This window comes from Neomonachus schauinslandi, chromosome 11 (genome assembly GCF_002201575.2).
Source record: "Neomonachus schauinslandi chromosome 11, ASM220157v2, whole genome shotgun sequence".
Classification (NCBI taxonomy): Eukaryota; Metazoa; Chordata; class Mammalia; order Carnivora; family Phocidae; genus Neomonachus; species Neomonachus schauinslandi.
In genome coordinates, this window is record NC_058413.1 from 50,791,719 (window position 1) to 50,810,339 (window position 18,621).

At 38.9% G+C, this 18,621-nt stretch overlaps 2 pseudogenes; both read left to right on the forward strand.

The window, feature by feature from the left end:
- The first annotated feature begins 4,559 nt into the window (after positions 1 to 4,559).
- Positions 4,560 to 5,504, forward strand: LOC110576419 (annotated as a pseudogene).
- A 6,660-nt stretch (positions 5,505 to 12,164) lies between these two features.
- Positions 12,165 to 13,096, forward strand: LOC110576418 (annotated as a pseudogene).
- The last annotated feature ends 5,525 nt before the right edge of the window (positions 13,097 to 18,621 follow it).

Here is an 18,621-nt window from a genome sequence, read left to right on the forward strand (position 1 = left end):
CATCTAAGAATAGAGTTAATATGTTTTAATGCCCTGAAAAAGAACAATATTGAAGATTTAGAAGAAGAAAAAGTGCTCTTCATCTTCAGGTACCATCTGGGAACTACTGGATAAGTTTTCTGAAGAGTTCCTGAAATGTACTGTCATAATAGATAAAATCAAATAAATGGGAAGTTAGGAGATGGGCTAGTAGTAGCTTACCATCCTAAATCTTCCATGCCTTAAATACAGTCTGATATATGTGTACCTAAATCTTTAGGCATATGGATTCTAGGCCCCATAAGGGAGACATGCTGAGATGAGGAAAAGTTTGAGTAACAGAATGGAATGGGAAATTGCTGGTTTGGGAAGACAGTTTGAAAAACCAATCTGTTCCTATTTGCATGATGGAAGGTAATAGAATGATGATGGGAACTGATAAATTCAGAGTGATCAAGGTTAATTGCAATTACTTTTAAATTTTTGAAGAATCATCTTTGAAAAGGCTCCTTGCATTTTGAGCATTTCCTAATTTTTAGGAAAAATTAAAGAACACAAATATTAACAATAATTATTTGTTTTCTAAGTGCTTTACAGAATATTGGGAACTCTTCCACCCACTGTCTTAGTTTATCATCAAAGATTGGTATGAGATTTAGTACAACTCACCCATTGCCATTCTTTAGGCAACGAGAAAAGGGAAACCAACGTTGTACATACATATAAGTGTGCCATATATATCGTGAGAAGAGACTCCTTTGTGAACATGAAATCTATTCTCTTATTATTTCTTATTACTGTCATGGCAGAACCAGAACACTGGCTCTTAATGCTGTTAATCTGAATCCCACAGAAGAAAACAGACATTGGTGCTAGGAAACCCAGCATTTCCCAGGTTTCCCACTTTACTCCGAGGCCACAGGTTTACATTTGACCGAAAATCTGTTGGCAAGTCAAAAAGAAGAGTTCCTGTAACAAAAGGTCACAGTGCATCCTTAACCCTTTTGGATAAATAGCTCTTGCTTAAGTCCAAGCTTGCCCAAGTTATTTGTTTGTTTGTTTGTATTTATTTGTTTGTTTTCCAGTGTTTTGTGCTGAAGCCGGCACCAGAAACATGTACCCTGCCTTTTCACCTATGTCCTTCTGTTTCTTTTCACAAAATCCCTTCACTTCACAGGTCTTCCCTAAAAATTAAGAAAAACCATTGCACGCACGCGCACAAACTCACAAAACTCTTCCTCTTCTGCAGTCAGCTTAATGCAATATACAAAAACAATATGCTCAATATATTTGAGCACCTGAGTGCTCTTTCTCATAAGTCCATTTTCTCAAATGCTAAATGAAATAATGTCAGATATTCCAAATATGTTCACATTACGCCCATTCATTATGTTTCTGTCTCCACGTTTGAAATCTATGGGTGAAAGGACGGAACTTTCAGTTTGCTAAAGAAATGTTAAAGATTTTTCTCTAATTAAAAAAAAAAAAAAAACCATGTAGTGTGAATATAGGATGAAGAGTTCATAGATGGCACTCAAACACTTCATCTGAATACACAATTCTCCCCAGTGTCCTCAAACATTTCTCCATCTAATTTCACAATTGTGCCATCTACCACTAACTGACTAGAAATTCATGAATCTGTGCTTAGAGGGGGAAATACAACAGCCTGTCCAGCTTCCTATAGCAGCAGGAGTTAACAGACTACAGATTTTCTTATTAACAATTTGGTACTTTTCAAATAAATTATAAGGCAAAACATAGTATCTTTATTTGTTATAATTGCCACATGCTTTTTTGGTCTTAAATGATTTATAGTAAGATCCTATCAAAGAATCTGTGTTTGTGACCCAGTATCCTTGTGAGCCCCATCTCGGAGTTTAGCACCCAGCAGCAAGGTTTCTTTCTTAGTCTAAGGGTGTCCCTTTTCTATTAACTCATAACCTTGGCTTCTCTCCCACTTCTTGCTTTTCCCACAGCATTGCACTCATCTGTTTACAAAACAATACTATACCTAAAGACGTACCTCAGTGATTCTCAGGCTTTGGTTTGCATCAGAATCACCTGGAGGGTTTGTTAAATCACGGAACACTGGGCTTCAACTCAGTAAATCCTGATTCAGTACGCTGGGGCTGAAACCTAATAATCTGTATTTATTACAAGTTGTCGTGTGCAGCTGATGCCACCAAGCCACACTGTCAAAGCCACTGAATATATATTTAGCACAGAAGACAATACCTGGGTCAAGTGAAATGCAGTTCTCTTAAGTAATTGTGTTGGTTCCGGAAAGTTTTTATCTTTTATCTTACTTCTCTTACTTCTGTCACAATACCAGCTTGAACAGATAGGTATCTCTTAGCTAATTTGTGCACTAACAACTTTTTCGTGACGTACTTCCATACTTTTCCTACCAATCAGAACTCACTCACCCACACACTCACGGATCTCCAAGTGTCTTGCTCCTTCTTTCTGTTTTGCCCTGTCTCCAATTCTCCCCTCCTCAGAGAGATTTCACCTAAACTCTGAATTGAGAATCATATGCCCTTCTGTTTGCATATTGTTTTATTATATTCACATATTTGAAATATCAATTCGCGTTTCCCTTATTATTGGGATCTTATTTATATCTTGTGTCTAGAACAGTGACTTAGATGGTTTAATTACTGAGTGAAAATGAGGACATTTAATTTGGAGGAAACAAAGTAGATTACAAGAGGAAAACCAGAAATGGCCATAATACCGGAAATTTTTAAACTTAAACTTTTATTTACTTTAGATGTAAGGATAAGGATTGTGAATGTCTTTTTTTTTTTTAAAGATTTATTTATTTATTTGAGAGAGCGAGAATGAGAGAGAGTACATGAGAGGGGGGAAGGTCAGAGGGAGAAGCAGGCTCCTCGCTGAGCAGGGAGCCCGATGTGGGACTCGATCCCGGGACTCCAGGATCATGACCTGAGCCGAAGGCAGTTGCTTTAACCAACTGAGCCACCCAGGCGCCCCAGGATTGTGAATGTCTTGATCTGTTTGTTAATAGCTGGCTTTTGTTTTCACCTTCAAGCGACGATATCCAGAGTAAAAGATACTTAGGCAGAATTATTTCCAGTCCCAGATCCTCCTTTAGGATTGATGTGACTTTAGTAAAGATATATAATTGAATTCTTAAGGATTAAGTTTCTTAATCTGGAAAAACTGATCTGCTAACTTCCAAGGGTCCAGATGCTTTAAAATCAAATATCTGAATGTGTTTTTGAAACATTTTGAAAAATACTGTAAATGAAATATGAAAGGAATAAATTACACTTGTATTTTTACATGCAGAAGAAAAAGTGACAGAATTCATTATTATGTGGAGCTACTTTTCAAAGAAAGAGGAATGCTGGATTATTTTCCAAGACATATGAGAGAAAAGGTGATAAAATGAGAGAAAATCAGTATCATTGGAAAAAGACAAAACAAAACAAAACTCTGAAGAGACAGGTAAGAAAGATTCCTAAAAATTAAGTTGTCTTTGTTGGTTATTATTCTTCAGTTTTGTACTCCTGGGAAACTCCAAAAATCTCCTTTCTTTATTTATGATTATGAGGGAAGGCAAAATGTTTTCTGACAGTGCTTTGACTGGGTTCTCAGAAAATGGAACTCATGATGTATAACTATGGGGAGAAAACTGAGATGGCAGGAAGTGAAACAGGAGCCGAAGTTCAAGGGAGAGAACACAAGAAAGACACAAGATATAGTCTCAGATTATTGTATTTTTTTTTCAGAAATCTCTTTATAAGTGGATCTAAATTCTGATTCCTTCACACATAAGTATCTTTTTCTGATTTCTGTATGTTCATCAGTATAATGCTGAATAATGCTGAATAATTACAGGTAAGCTACAAGGTAACTGTTTAATCTTCTATGAATTGAATCATTCTATTTAATGTTCCATACGCACAGTTCAATTGGAGAATAAATTGTATTTGGAAAAATATCTAAAATTTTTCCACAGCTTGACATTTTAAACCATATGGGTAATAAGGTTGTATTTGTGTGCTCACACAGGTGGGCTGACATATTAAAGGGAATTATTTTGTATTGTCTTAATTATAAAAGAAGATGTTAGTCTGCAAACTTTGGATATTCACCACACTGAAGTACCTACTGAAAGGCAGTGTGAAGGGGAACTTGACAGGAAGTGAGGAACCCTGGCCTCTGCTCCCAGATTAGGCACACTCACTACATAGAGACTTAGAGTTCATGTCTCAAGAGGTACAGTGAAGAGTTAGGATCAACACTGTCTTGGTCCCTTTCCAGATTCACATTTCAAATTCTGATTTTGTGATAATTTTTTTTGTACGGCTCCCCAGCCAGTCTCCCTATGCATGCAACATTTCCTTTAGTAATTCAAACTAACCTTTGTTTAAGGGCTCCTTATCTGTGATCCCGGGGAAATGCCTCCACAAATCACAAGCCATGGTTGTCAGGGAAATACTTTGAGGAGTCAGTGAAAGATCTTGGTTCCTAGAGCAGGTTCTGACCCAGCAACTCCTTTGATTCCAGGGCCTGTGGTTGCACTTCTGCCTGGAGTTCTGCCCACCATGTCAGATTCCAACCACACCAGTACCTTCTTCTTCCTAGCAGGCCTCCCAGGCCTTGAGACTGTGCACAGATGGCTCTCCATCCCTCTGTGTGCCATGTATGTGGCCTCTCTGGCAGGGAACAGCCTGATCCTGGGGGTGGTGAGGTCAGAGCCCTCCCTGCACCAGCCCATGTACTGCTGGCATGACTGACCTGGGCCTGTCTGCCTCCCCGCTGCCCACCATGCTCCCCATCTACATGCTGGGTCTCAGGCAGGTGTTGGTGGATGTGTGCCTGGCCCAGCTCTTCTTCATCCACACCTTCTCCATCATGGAGTCCTCAGTGCTGTTCACCATGGCCTTGGACCGTTTTGTGGCCATCAGCAACCCCCTGCACTATGGTACCATCCTCACGAGCCCCTGTGTTGCCAGCTTGGGCCTGGCCAGCATGGTGCTCAGCAGCAGGCTCCACACCCCAGCCCCCATCATGCTGAAGAAGTTGTCTTACTGCCGGAATCACCTCCTTTCCCACTCCTACTGCCTGCACCCAGATGTCATGAAACTGGCATGGGCAGACGCCCACATCAGCAGTGCCTATGGTCTCTTTGTAGTGCTCTCCACACTGGGGTGGACTCGGTGCTCATTGTTCTCTCCTATGTGCTGATCCTCCAAACAGTGCTATCCATTGCCTCCAAAGCTGAGCGCCTCAAAGCCCTCAACACATGTGTCTCCCACATCTGTGCTGTGCTGCTCTTCTACACACCTGTGATTGGCCTGTCCATGAGCCACAGATTTGGGAGGCAGGCTTCCCATTCCAACCCTATGCTGTTCTCCTGTCTTCACTTTCTCATACCACCAGTGCTCATTCCAGTGGTTTATACCATTAAGACCAAGCAGATCCGGCTGAGGATGCTACGCTTCTTCGGGTTGGGTGGGGCTGGCATCAGAACCACTCAGGCTCAGTAGGTCTTTGGTAGAGAGAGAAAGGGCATGAGAGACTTTGGTCATAGATGTTTAACGAGCCATTTCACATAAAGTCCCATAGTGAGAAGAATGTAACAAGGAGACATCATCTTCATAGAAGTTCTCACTCGTGGGAAGAAATAACCACATTCTCATTTATTCATTTCTCATTATGCAAAGTTTCACTGAATACTTACTCTGTTAAATATACTACTATTGACTCTATAAGTAGAAATAGAACTAAGATATAGCCTCCATTTTAGAAGAAAGGCTCATAATATTTAAGACTCATGAAGGGGACTGCCAATCTAAATGGAAAAGGAACTCGAAAGGATAACTTAAAGACCTCACAAATGTATAAAAATGCACATAGTACTTTGCCTCAGAGTTTAAGAGAAAGAATTTTTGGCAACTGGGGTGATAGCTATATTTGGAATTCAGTGATATTAGAAGCATTTCGGAAAATCCCCACTAAAAATAATCCTCATGAGGAAAGTCATTCCTTCTCTCTTGTAAACCACTGCATCCCCTTTCCTAAATGTAGCCCTTTCCATACATTAGGTATTTTGTTAGTTTTTGCAGAATAAAAGAATAAAAGTGTCTTCCAGAAGCTCTGTCTGTATCTGCACTCTCTATGAGTCTTCAATAAAGTCTGCTCTCACTTCCTCTCAGCTCCTGTTTGATTTCTATCCTGCATGAAGTGAAGGACCCCTTTTGGCTGATACCGTGAGACCCCTCTCTGGGTCATGGAAACCAGCCAGCTGGCATAACTTGCAAGGATGAAATGTTCATGGGCAATGAATGTAATTCCAGATATGTGAGAACCAAGCCTATGAAGACTTCTTAATTTCTCCTTTAGAGTATTCCAGGATTTTTGCTGTTTTTCTCATCTTTTCAATGTAAATTTCAAAAATGGTAAGGTTATCTAGCTCTTAAACTGCAAATATCTCTGGCTAGAGTTACCAACACATATTTTTAATAATAAGAATGAAAAAAAATTTCAAGCAGTATTCTCTTAGCTGTATTTTTTTTCTAAAAATCTCATCAGTCCTGAGCACAACTATAAATGAAAGATGCTTTGGAAATAAAACAGGTGAATTTTATTGCGATAGCCCTTGCACTGAATGCCGTGGCTATTTCTTTGTATATACTTCATAAAACCTTCCCTTGTAGCATCTTCACTTATATCAGATTAAGAGGGAAACTTAGAGATACAGTGGGGGACGGAAGTAGCAAGTAGATGGATATTGTGACACAAAATAGAGGGAAAAAATTATAATTTTGAAAAATCTAATATAAGTGGGCGCCTGGGTGGCTCAGTTGGTTAAGCGACTGCTTTCGGCTCAGGTCATGATCCTGGAGTCCCCGGATCGAGTCCCGCATCGGGCTCCCTGCTCGGCAGGGAGTCTGCTTCTCCCTCTGACCCTCCCCCCTCTCATGTGCTCTCTCTCATTCTCTCTCTCAAATAAATAAATAAAATCTTTAAAAAAAAATCTAATATAAGTAAAAGATTAGCAGACCAAGGATTAAGTAGTCTCATACTATTTACTTATTTCTTGACACACTACTATATATACTATAATTGGAATTCATAATGATGAAACAAAATCTGAATGAGAAGCCCAAAACAGAAGGTATTTCTTTGAGTGACATGTTCTAGGAAAACATCCATATTACATGTTTAGTATAAACAAAAAATTTCTGTTACTTAAGGATATCTACTTATCCATCTGTCTGTAATAGCCATAATTAATAGTGCTAAATCAATGCAGAATCACTAATCACTACATGTAGTTGCTGAATATGCCTGTTTCCACAATCTATCTCAATTTAGGCTTTTTTTTTTCTGATTTTAATAACTGGGTAGATGATGGCACATTTTACTGGCACTATAAATAAAGATGGTTAAGAAAATGAAGAATTCAATTCTGTATATGTTTAGTGTGAGTTTTCTGTAGGTAATTAAACAACTATGTACAACAAATACCTATATAATTCTGAAACTGAGGAAAAAGATCAGAGCTTTTTACACAGATATGTTAATAATTAGTATATAGGTGATAGTTAAAACAGCGACAGAGATATTACTGTCCAAGGATTTAAAGGTAAGAAAGAATGAGCAGTGGTCAGAGAATAAAACCGTAGGGAAATCAAGATTAAGAGAGAATGAGAAAGTATTTAGTTTTAAATGGACTCAGGGGAGGATAAAGGAGTAGAGAGATTGTTCCTTCAGAAGGCTCATACCAGACAGTTTAAAGAAGATAAGCTCTTTTCAACTATTTCAAATACAAAAGTAGTAGTAGCTATGGAATGGGGGTAAATGTTCCTATTAGCACTCTACCCTGAACTGTAGAATCCTGTCCATAGAATTTTCCCTGGGTGCCTTTAGGGCCTCATTACTGGTTCAATAGCTGCGCAGAAAAAAAGATTCTCAGAAACTAAATTTCTACAACCAAATAGCTGGACAACAGGGAGACTAAAGGAAAAATTTTCATTGTTCAAATCTCTAAATATAACCACAAATTATCTAATAGTAAAGTGCATGGACTGTGTGATTTGGGGTGATTAGTCATTACTGAAACTGAAACTGGGAGGCAGAGAAGTGAGATTCAAGTGGTGAACAAAATGACTTGGATCTATAGATCTATGTCTATATAGCCAGAACAGAGGATATATGGTGTAGATATTTAGATTTCCCTCAGACATACATTACAAAAGGTTTTCAGATAATTGCCTCCAAGTGGATTAAGAATTAGCATATATTCTCTTTGTTTCTGAATACATTACAAAACTAGCAAAGAGAAGCCAAGACACATTGGCAAGAGCTGCCCAAGCTAACAAGGAAGGAAATAGCTGAGATTTTTTTGAGTTGTCCTTCCAGAAGCTGTACCATAAGACACTCATTGTAAGAAAGCAGATAGAGAATGAAAGCAGAAAGAGCTGTGCAGGAGTATTAGACAAGAAGGTAATATTTATCGCTCTATAGCCTGAGACAAGCAAACTAGCTATTTTCCCAATAAGTATAATATTTGCTTTGAAAAACTTTTTTTCTCTCCTTTTCTCCACCTTCACATAGGCACAGGACAAGTCTGAAATTTCATATTTTAAGATCCAATTAGGCATTCTTAGTCATAAAACATTAGAAGACTGAGTGTAATAACTAGACTCTGGGAAAAGAAAGCATATAAGGTGATTGAAGACATACCTGTTTTTTGGAAATGTTTTTAAAAATTACTTTAAAAAGCAATTACTTTAAAGTTGGTTAATATTCAAATTGTGCTTAAATAGAGAAAGCATTCAACAAAAACATTTTTTTTTTAATTTTAGTTATTTGGATGGAAGAGAACAGCTAGAGAAGATCTATTGAGAATACGGCCACTGCTCTGTTCCCTGTGCCTGGAATTTAAAAATTATGAACAAATGATCTGTTATGGAGTTAAATTAAATAATGACTGGTATAGTTCTGAACTGCATGTCACATGAATTACGTGACAAAACTCAGAGAGTCAATCACCAATTATTGAGCAATTAAAGAAATGGCAAAAAATACTAAGTAATTTATAAATATCTCTGTATTTTTCAAATGATGGAAATCTAATAATTTTTTATTTTTAGGTGAGAAACCGAAGCTTAAGGATATTTAGTAATTGATCACATAGTTAGAAAGTGGCACGACTGGGATTTGTAATAGGTCAATTTGAATCTGAATCTGATACTTTTAAAAATTATATTGCCAATCCTTTCAAACTCTTCCCAAAAACTGAAGAAGGGGGAACGCTTCCTTACTCATTCTGTGAAGCCAGCATTACCCTGCTACCAAAGCCACAAAGACATTCCAAAAAAAGGATATTACAGACCAATATACAGGCATGCCTCCCTTTATTGTGCTTCACTTTATTGCACTTTGCAGATAATGAGTTTTTTACAAACTGAAGGTTTGTGGCAGCTGGAAGTTGAGCTGTTTTTATTGTAGCTATAGATATGAGAAACTATTGTTTTTTATTTGTTCTTTATTCTTCTTTACTCCCCTTTTGACTTTAGCTTTTCAATGTATTCCTCCTTAGAGAAAATCTATATTTTACAGACCTTTTAGCTGTGATCGATTGTTATTTTACTGGACCCCTGTTAGGTTGTTGGTAAGGGATGGTGGGTTGTAGAGAGCGAAATGGAGTCTCTCACGTCACGCAGGGGCCTGTGTCAAGCAATGATGCAAGCAGTTAAGGTATTGCGAACGAGGGGAGGTCTGTAGAGACCCAAAACTGATGAAATCCCCTTAAAAAGGGAAGGATTTTGGGCACCTGGGGGGCTCAGTTGGTCATGCATCTGCCTTCAGTTCAGGTCATGATCCCAGCCGGGGTCCTGGGATCTAGCCCCACATCTGGCTCCCTGCTCAGCAGGAAGCCTGCTTCTCCCTCTCCCTCTGCCCCTCCCCACCCTTGTACGCTCACTCTCTTCTCTCTCCCTTCTCTCTCTTCTCTCTCAATCTCTCTGTCTCCCAAAAATAAATAATTAATTTTTAAAAAAAGGGAAGGATTTTGGCAGCAAACTGTCAGCCTCTTCAGACCTTACCCCCTTATGTCTGACCACTTAAAAAAGGCTGCTTGTGCCGTGGAAGGCTCTGCCTGATCCATCTCCGAACAGAACCAAGATCCTTCACTGCTTGATCATCAGAAGCAGTGACGGCCAAGAGCTGAACCAGACCAGACAGAGGCCTTATCTCAACTGCGTGCCCACAGACTGACTTCATGTTTGGTTCCTTAACTTCCTACACCCTTCTGTTATCTTGTTTGTTTTGTGGCTTGTCTTCTGTCCTGCTCTGTGTGCTGTGTAAAAAGCCAAGTTTAATCACATGGTGAATTGTCATTGAGTTTGGAATGCTGAACCTGCTTTATCATTGTGATTTAACTTTGCTTTATGATTGAATAAAGCTGACATTGTGGAAAGACACAACTCCTGCGTGCACCTTCATAGCGTGCTCATGACATGGGTGGAGGAGGAAAGCATACAATAATCTTCTTCTTTTTATTTTATTATGTTATGTTAGTCACCATACAGTACATCATTAGTTTTTGATGTAGTGTTCCATGATTCATTGTTTGCATATAACACCCAGTGCTCCATTCAATACGTGCCCTCTTTAATACCCATCACCAGGCTAACCCATCCCCCCAGCCCCCTCCCCTCTAAAACTCTCAGTTTCCCAGAGTCCATAGTCTCTCATGGTTCATCTCTACCTCCGATTTCCCCCCTTCATTTTTCCCTTCCTATTCCTCATGTCCTCCATGCTATTCCTTATGTTTCACATATAAGTGAAACCATATAATTGCCTTTCTCTGCTTGACTTATTTCACTTAGCATAATACCCTCCAGTTCCAACCATGTCGATGCACATGGTTGGTATTCATCCTTTCTGATGGCTGAGTAATATTCCATTGCATATATGGACCACATCTTCTTTATCCATTCGTCTGTTGAAGGGCATCTCAATATTCTTCTAATGAAATCTTAGTGCACCTGATATTACTGGGACTGTTTCTCAGAGCTGTGACCTTCACAGGGATTTCTACAATGGTCTTCCTCCCCCTCTGCCACCACCAGGCTTCTTGCTTTCTTCCCTCACTGCAGCATTCCCAGGCTATTGAATTGTGATCCCTTTCCCCCTTAGATGAGACAGTCTGAGGACGCTGGACAGAAGAGGAATTCACTTCCCTCAACTGGGATAAGGTTGTGGCAGTCTTTTTCCTCAAAACGATTGGTCTGTGTTATGGAGCGGCCTCTAGGGATATTTCACAATGGCTACCCTTACTCAGGAGTTCAGAAAAGGATAAATGTTTACTGAAGAATTCAGTGAAAAGTAAAAATGAAATAAGGTATAAAAATATATAAGACTTAGTTAGATAAACATTGCTGTTGATTGAGACAGATATGGAGAATAAAACTTATTTGGAATACTAATATATCTTTTCCCATTGGGTGTTTACTTATTGTCTTCTCCTTCTGATTAGGTATTGAAATTTCAGTCAATGCAGTGAGTCTCCCTCCCTGAAAAGATCTGTGGACCCCAGAAAATGCTGCCATTTACCCATTCCTCTCAGTCCCAGGGACCCAAACTACTAGTCTTCAGGGACCAGGTGGGATCTCTCACTTGCGTCAGCCACCAAGTGGGAATAGTGGCCTCCCAGGAGCCCGGGTCCACCTGGCCCACACAATCCTCTTCATTCCTTCCTCATAAATCTGAGCGTTCTGACTCCGCGTGCCACGAGCCCTGGCGACAAGACAGTGTTCTGGGGCTTCCTCAGGAGCAGCAGAGCAGGAGTAGCCCTGTGCTCTCAAGAGCTTTAGCTACTGTCACCTGCTGTGTGTCCTGCAGGTGGCTCAGAGGGACTAAAAGAGAATGAAGTTAATGATCTAATTTGCCCAGAATGGTCAGGACATTGATTTGCTTCTACAACCTGAGACCTACTACCAAGGAGCTACCCTGGGAAATCATCTTGTGCTGTAGCTTCTGCAGAGTGGAGCCTCCCTGGGATTCTATGATGTTCTTTACCTGGGCTACAATGTGAGTGGCTGTGTTATACTCCACTGCTCTCACACACAGTAGAAGATGGGACAAACCTGGTCGGTAAATATCGATCTTCTCTGGAAAATTACCTTCACATAATCATGTCTGCTTCTTTGGCTTCCATTATCAATACCTCAATATTCATTCTCACGGGGTTCCCTGGCCTAGACCAGTACTATCCCTGGTTTTCAACTCCTTTCTCCTCCATCTATGCTATCATGTTCCTGGGAAATTGCCTGGTGCCGCATGTGATCCAGACAGAGCCGAGCCTGCACCAGCCCATGTTCTACTTCCTGGCCATGCTGGCCCTCACTGACCTGTTCATGGAGCTGTCCACAGTGAACACGGTGCTGGGGGTCCTGTGGGGGCTCAGCCAAGAACTGCATTGCCCAAACTTACTTCATCCATGGTTTGTCCTTCATAGTGTCTGGAGTTCTTCTGGCGATGGCCTTTGATCACTTCACTGCAATCTGCAATCCTCTGCACTAACAGTACATCCATCCTGACTAACAGTAGAGTCATTCATGTCATGGTGACCATTTTGATGAGGGCTGCTTTGTCCATTCTCCCTGTCATCATTCGCCTAAAGTTCTTCCATTACTGCCGCCCCCACATCCTCTCCCACTCTTTCTGCCTGCACTAGGACCTACTCTGACTCGCCTGCTCTGACGTCCACTTCAACAGCTTCTATGCCCTGGCTCTGGTCATTTGTACCTTGTTGTTGGTTTCTGTGCTCATTCTCATCTCCTATGTTTTCATCTTGCATACAGTGCTGGCAATTGCATCCCGGGAGGAGAGGCTCAAGTCCTTTCAGACCTGTGTGTCCCACATCTGTGCTGTCCTGGTCTTTTACATCCCCATCATTGGACTCACCATGGTGCACTGCTTTGGAAAGCATCTCTCACCTTCTGTTCATGTCCTTATGGGCAATATCTATATTCTCTTCCCACCCCTGATGAATCCTATCATCTACAGTGTAAAGACCCAGCAGATCCAAAGCAGGATGAAGAAGTGGATTTCCCTGAAAATGTAGTAGAAACCTTGGATTTTCTCGTTGGAATGTTTTAAGGTCAAAAGAGTAATGCTGCTTCCCATATGTGCAACAATGAAAAATTTGAATAATTATTTCTATAACTTTATGGCCTTTTATGATGACTTGAGTATTAAAGAACTTAAGAGGCTTTCTAATTCAAGAAACAAAATAGAAGTAAGTTTTGCTAATACGCATTCCAGGGGAGGTTTCTGAAAGTTTGTAATAGAATAATTATGACCTTATAGACACAACAATAAGTGTCTCTGAATTTTGTTAATATGGTTCTTGAAGCACGATTGTCATATTAAAATTGTGATCCTCAGTTCATCAATATGTTCATTCCATTTAGACACACTTCTACATAAAATTTTGCAAAGCTCCCTATCATTTAGATTATCCAATAATTGATTATTGTATCAAAATACATGATGCAATGAAATTAGACTTTCTTCATTCCTACAGGTGAGGTGAGGAACATCTGAAACTATGGTGCTGAGTCTTCTCCCACCTGTATTTCTTTTTCCCCATTAGTGACTAATGTAAGTCCATTAAAGAATTTTGGAATAAAAAGATGTATAATCCCTGTATTCCAAAGATTTATTTCTTAGAGACTCTCCATGTGATGAAGATATGACCTTATTGTGTATAAATTTTTCATTTTACATTATTTTGTATCATTCTATCATTAGGATTTCTTCATGGTATTTTAAATTCTTTATAAAGTCTGTAAGAAGACAGTTTAGTTTAGAAACTACCACAAAAGCACAATTGAGGACTGATGGTGCTTCTCTTAGAGCAATGATGGTAAGAACCAAAATAAGATAAAGGATATGATAATATTTAAGCTCTATGAGCACACTAAATAATTGCTTATGGTTTGGTGCCCAGAATGGTTTCATAGTTGATGTTCAAATTTCTGGTTTGTGAAATTGAGTTGATGGTATGTTGTTCAATGAGATAGTGACAAAGAAGGAGTACTGTTTATGTGACAAGATAGCAGAACCTATGTTGAACACATTGAGTTTGAGATATCTCTGGAATATTGAAATTATTGAGTTGAGTAAGTATCCCTAGTGTTTCAGACACAGTGCTAGGCACTACTAAGGTACAGAAAACAAGGAGAGGAAAAAGTGTACTTTACCTTCAGTATAACAGGTGACACAGACGAAAATTATTAAGCATACATCTATATTAACTATTCTGATGAATGTCATTCAGAAATAAAGAATGTGCTGACAGCCTGCCAGGGCACTGTAATCTAGCACAAAGGATTTGAGTAATGACTCCCCTGAGAAAGTTATATGTAGTTGAGGCTTAAAGACTGAGGACAAATGAACTGAGGAATATAAGAAAAAGAATTTTCAGACAAAACAAGGAGAAAAACAAAACTGCAAATACACCATAATGTATGAAAACAGGTGAATAAGTAACTATGAAATTCAGGTACAAAAATTGAATAGTAGGCAGGCACATGGTTAGAAAAGATGAGATTTTAATTTAGTTTTAATCCTTAGGGCAATATGCAAGTATTAATTTATTGCAATTAGAATGGTAGAATGATAAAATATTTATGCTAAGAACATCAGTCTTGCTACCAAATAGATGAGGACAAGAGTTGACAGCAGAAGACTAGATAAAAGAGTCCTAATAAAAGGATACAGTAGTGATTGAACATGGGTCTGCTCAGGGAGTTGCAAAAAGTGAGTGCATAGCAGATATATTTAATAGGTGGGATCATAATGTTGATTATTGATTGACTGTGAGGGATAAGAGAAATGGAGGTGCCAATCATGTTTAGGTTTTTGAAATGACAAACTATCGAGGCCCTATAGCCATGTCCTATTATAAGGAAGCTGTGGGTGAATGGGATTTGTTTTAGAAATATTCTTTTTTATTTATGTGATCTGCCTAAAGTACCTTTTTTTAGTGGGGAGGGGGGAGGGGCTGAGGGAGAGAGAGAGAGAGAGAATCTCAAGCAGGCTCCATGTTGAGTGCAGAGCCTGACTCAGGGCTTAATCTCATGACCCCAAGATCATGACCTGAACCAAAATGACTTAACCGACGAAGCCACCCAGGTGCCCCTTCCCAAAGTACATTTAAGGAGAGATATCCAGCCTGGGGTTTGATATATGTATCCGGTAGCTAAGAAGAAGATTAGGGTTAGATAATGAATTTGCAAATCATGGTCATAAACATGGTGTTTGAGATCATGAGGGTGGATGATTTAACTAAGTAAAGAAAATAAAGTAAGTATGCTAAAAAACCCTGAACATTAAAATAGGGTACAGTTGAAGCCCCAAAAATAGCCTGTAAAGGAAGCAATAAAAATACTAGGGAATGCTGTGAATTGTGTAAGACTGTTGAATCACAGACCTGTACCTCTGAAACAAATAATACAATATATGTTAAAAAAAAAAGAAGAAGAAGAAGATAGCAGGAGGGGAAGAATGAAGGGGGGTGTGAAATCGGAGGGGTAGACGAACCATGAGAGACAATGGACTCTGAAAAACAAACTGAGGGTTCTGTAGGGGAGGGGGAGGGGGATGTGTTAGCCTGGTGATAGGTATTAAAGAGGGCACATTCTGCATGGAGCACTGGGTGTTATACTCAAACAATGAATCATGGAACATGACATCAAAAACTAATGATGTAATGTATGGTGATTAACATAACATAATAAAAAAATAAATAAACAATACAAAAATATACACACACACAAAAAAAGTATTAGGGAAGTATGTCAATGAATCCAAATGGAAAAATGTTTTAAAGAGGGAAACAAGTGTATCAGAATTGTGTGGGGAAAATGTCTTACATTGAGTACTGAAAAGTAGTCATTAAATTTATAGGAACAATGGAAAACTTACCATGAACAGTGTTTGTGAAGTGGTGGCAATGGAGAAACCTGTCAAAACTCATGAATGAGGTGCTCAAGATTAAGATCAACAGTCAGAAAACATGACGATGATATATATCCTTTATATGATGTGATGAATGTGACACCTTATATCTATAACTTTCCTCCAAAATAATCCATAACCCCACTCTCATCATGAGGACAGAATCAGACAAGTTGCAATAGAGAGCCATTTCACAATATCCTTAACCACTAATCTTTAAAATTACTAAAATCCACAAAAACAAGGTTAAGTCTGACAGCCAAGAGACTAAGGAGACATGGCAAGTAAACACAACGTGTTGTCTGGATGAGATCCTGTGAGAGAAAAAGTACATTGTGTAAAAAGTAAATAAATATGAGTAATTTTAAATTTTAGTTAATATTTTAATACTGGTTGATTAATTGTAACAAATTTCACTGTGTGTGAGGGATATATGAAAATTATCTATATTCTCAATTGTTCTCTAAATCTAAAACTATTTGAAAATATTCTATTAAAATATTTAAAATACCAATTTTAAAATAAAGTTAATAAAATGGAGGTTTACAAATAACTGGAGCCATGTTATTTTGGGGAAAACAATATAAACACACATTCCTTTAGTCTAGTTTTAAATAAGTATAATCTAGGCAATGATTTACCTTCTATGATCCACACAGGCAGGGCTAGTTGAAGGGAAAAGTATTAGCAACACTAGTGGTCATTTACAATCCAGATATTTACTTCTAGATTATAAAATCCTATATTAAATGAAATAACTGCTCCAGACATTGCATGTCACTCCAAGCAAGTCAGGGAGCCCTGAAGTCATGTTTGTTCTCAGAAGTACAAACTCCATACTTTCTACCTTTCTGATAACGGGCATCCTTGAACTGAAGGCTGTGCACAATGGGATCACCATTCCCTTCTGTTCAGTGGTAGGCAACACGATCATCAAGATGGTATCCAACAGGCAAATGTTCCTATGTGCCTCTTCCTGGACTTGCTAACTGCCTCTAATCTGGCTCTGTCTCTCTTTACCTTCTCCACAATTCTTAGGACCTTTTATTCTAGATGGATGCTTAAGTGTTGATCTTCCTTGTTTTCTTTTCATTTCTTTTTTTTTTTAAGTTCAAACTTTATTTAATATTGCCTTCATACATAATCTGCTGTATTCAGCAGTCTACAGATTTCCCATGACACAGAATCTTTCCACACAAGCATTTGGCACAGAAATTGGAACTGAATACTGAATCAGTAATGAACAATTCGGAGCAGCAGTTTCTTATCTGGAAAAGTATTTCCACTTCTCAAGAGATATGCTCTCTCTAAGGAAGGAACATTGCCTTCAGCCACTGACTCCCTCCCAGGGAAAACCCAGAGGCTGCTCTTGTATCTATGGAGACAGAGAGCAGGCTGAATTATCAGTCAGGGAAAGAGATTTCTTCTAGTCATGTGGTCAGAGTCCCATACGCAGAACAGGATATGATCCATTTTAAAAAGGAAACCACTTCTCCAGACACTTGAAGGTGTGAGGATATACACTCAGTATTTCCAGGGGGTAACCATTGTCTGCGTAGAATATTCCTTACACTGTACCAATATCACTTTCACAATGAAAATTTAACCATTTTTTTCCTCAAGGTACTTTGAAACTATGCGAACATTCTAATTTTATAGTTGGCACAGAGTGTTACATTAGTTCCACTTGTACAGCACAGCAACTGGACAAGTTTGTACATTATGCTGTGCTCACCACAAGCTTGGCTACCATCTGTCACCAAACAATGCTATCACAGTATTGACTATGCTCATGCTGTGCCCTTTATTCCTGTGACTTATTCATTGCCTAGCTCCCCATTTTTCCCGTCCCACTACGCCCTTCTCCTCTGACAACCATTAGTTTGTTTTCTATATTTATAGTCTGATTCTGCTTTTTGTTTGTTTATCCATTTGGTTTTTTTGTTCTGTTTTGTTTTGTTTAAGATTCCATATATGAGGGGTTCCTGCATGGCGTGGTCCATTTGGTGTCTGCCTTCAGCTCAGGTCATGATCCCAGAGTCCTGGGATTGAGCCCTGCATCGGGCTCCCTGCTCGTTGGGGAGCCTGCTTCTCCCCTTCTCCCTCTGCTTGCTGCTCTCTCTGCTTGTGCTTTCTCTCTCTCTCTCTCAAATAAATAAATCTTTAAAAAAAGACTCCATATATGAGTGAAATCATATAGTATTTATCTTCCTCAGTCTGACTTATTTGACTTAGCATAATACCCTCTAGGTCCATCCATGTTGTCTCAAATGGCACGATTTCACTCTTTTTTAAGCCAAAGTAATATTCCATTGTATACACATATTATCCCTTCTGTATTCACTTGTCTATCAGTAGACACTTAGGTCACTTCAGTATCTTGACTATTGTAAATAATCCTGCAATAAACATAGGGGTGCATATATCTTTAAAATTAGTGCTTTTGATTTATTTGGATAAATACTTGATAGTAGAATTATTGGTTTATTTTTTTTTTTTTTTTTTTTGAGGAACCTACACACTATTTCCCAGGGGCTGTACCAATTTACATTCCTACCAACAGTGTTATGAGGCTTCCTTTTCTCCACATCCTTGCCAACACTGCTTCTTGTCCTTTTGATTTCA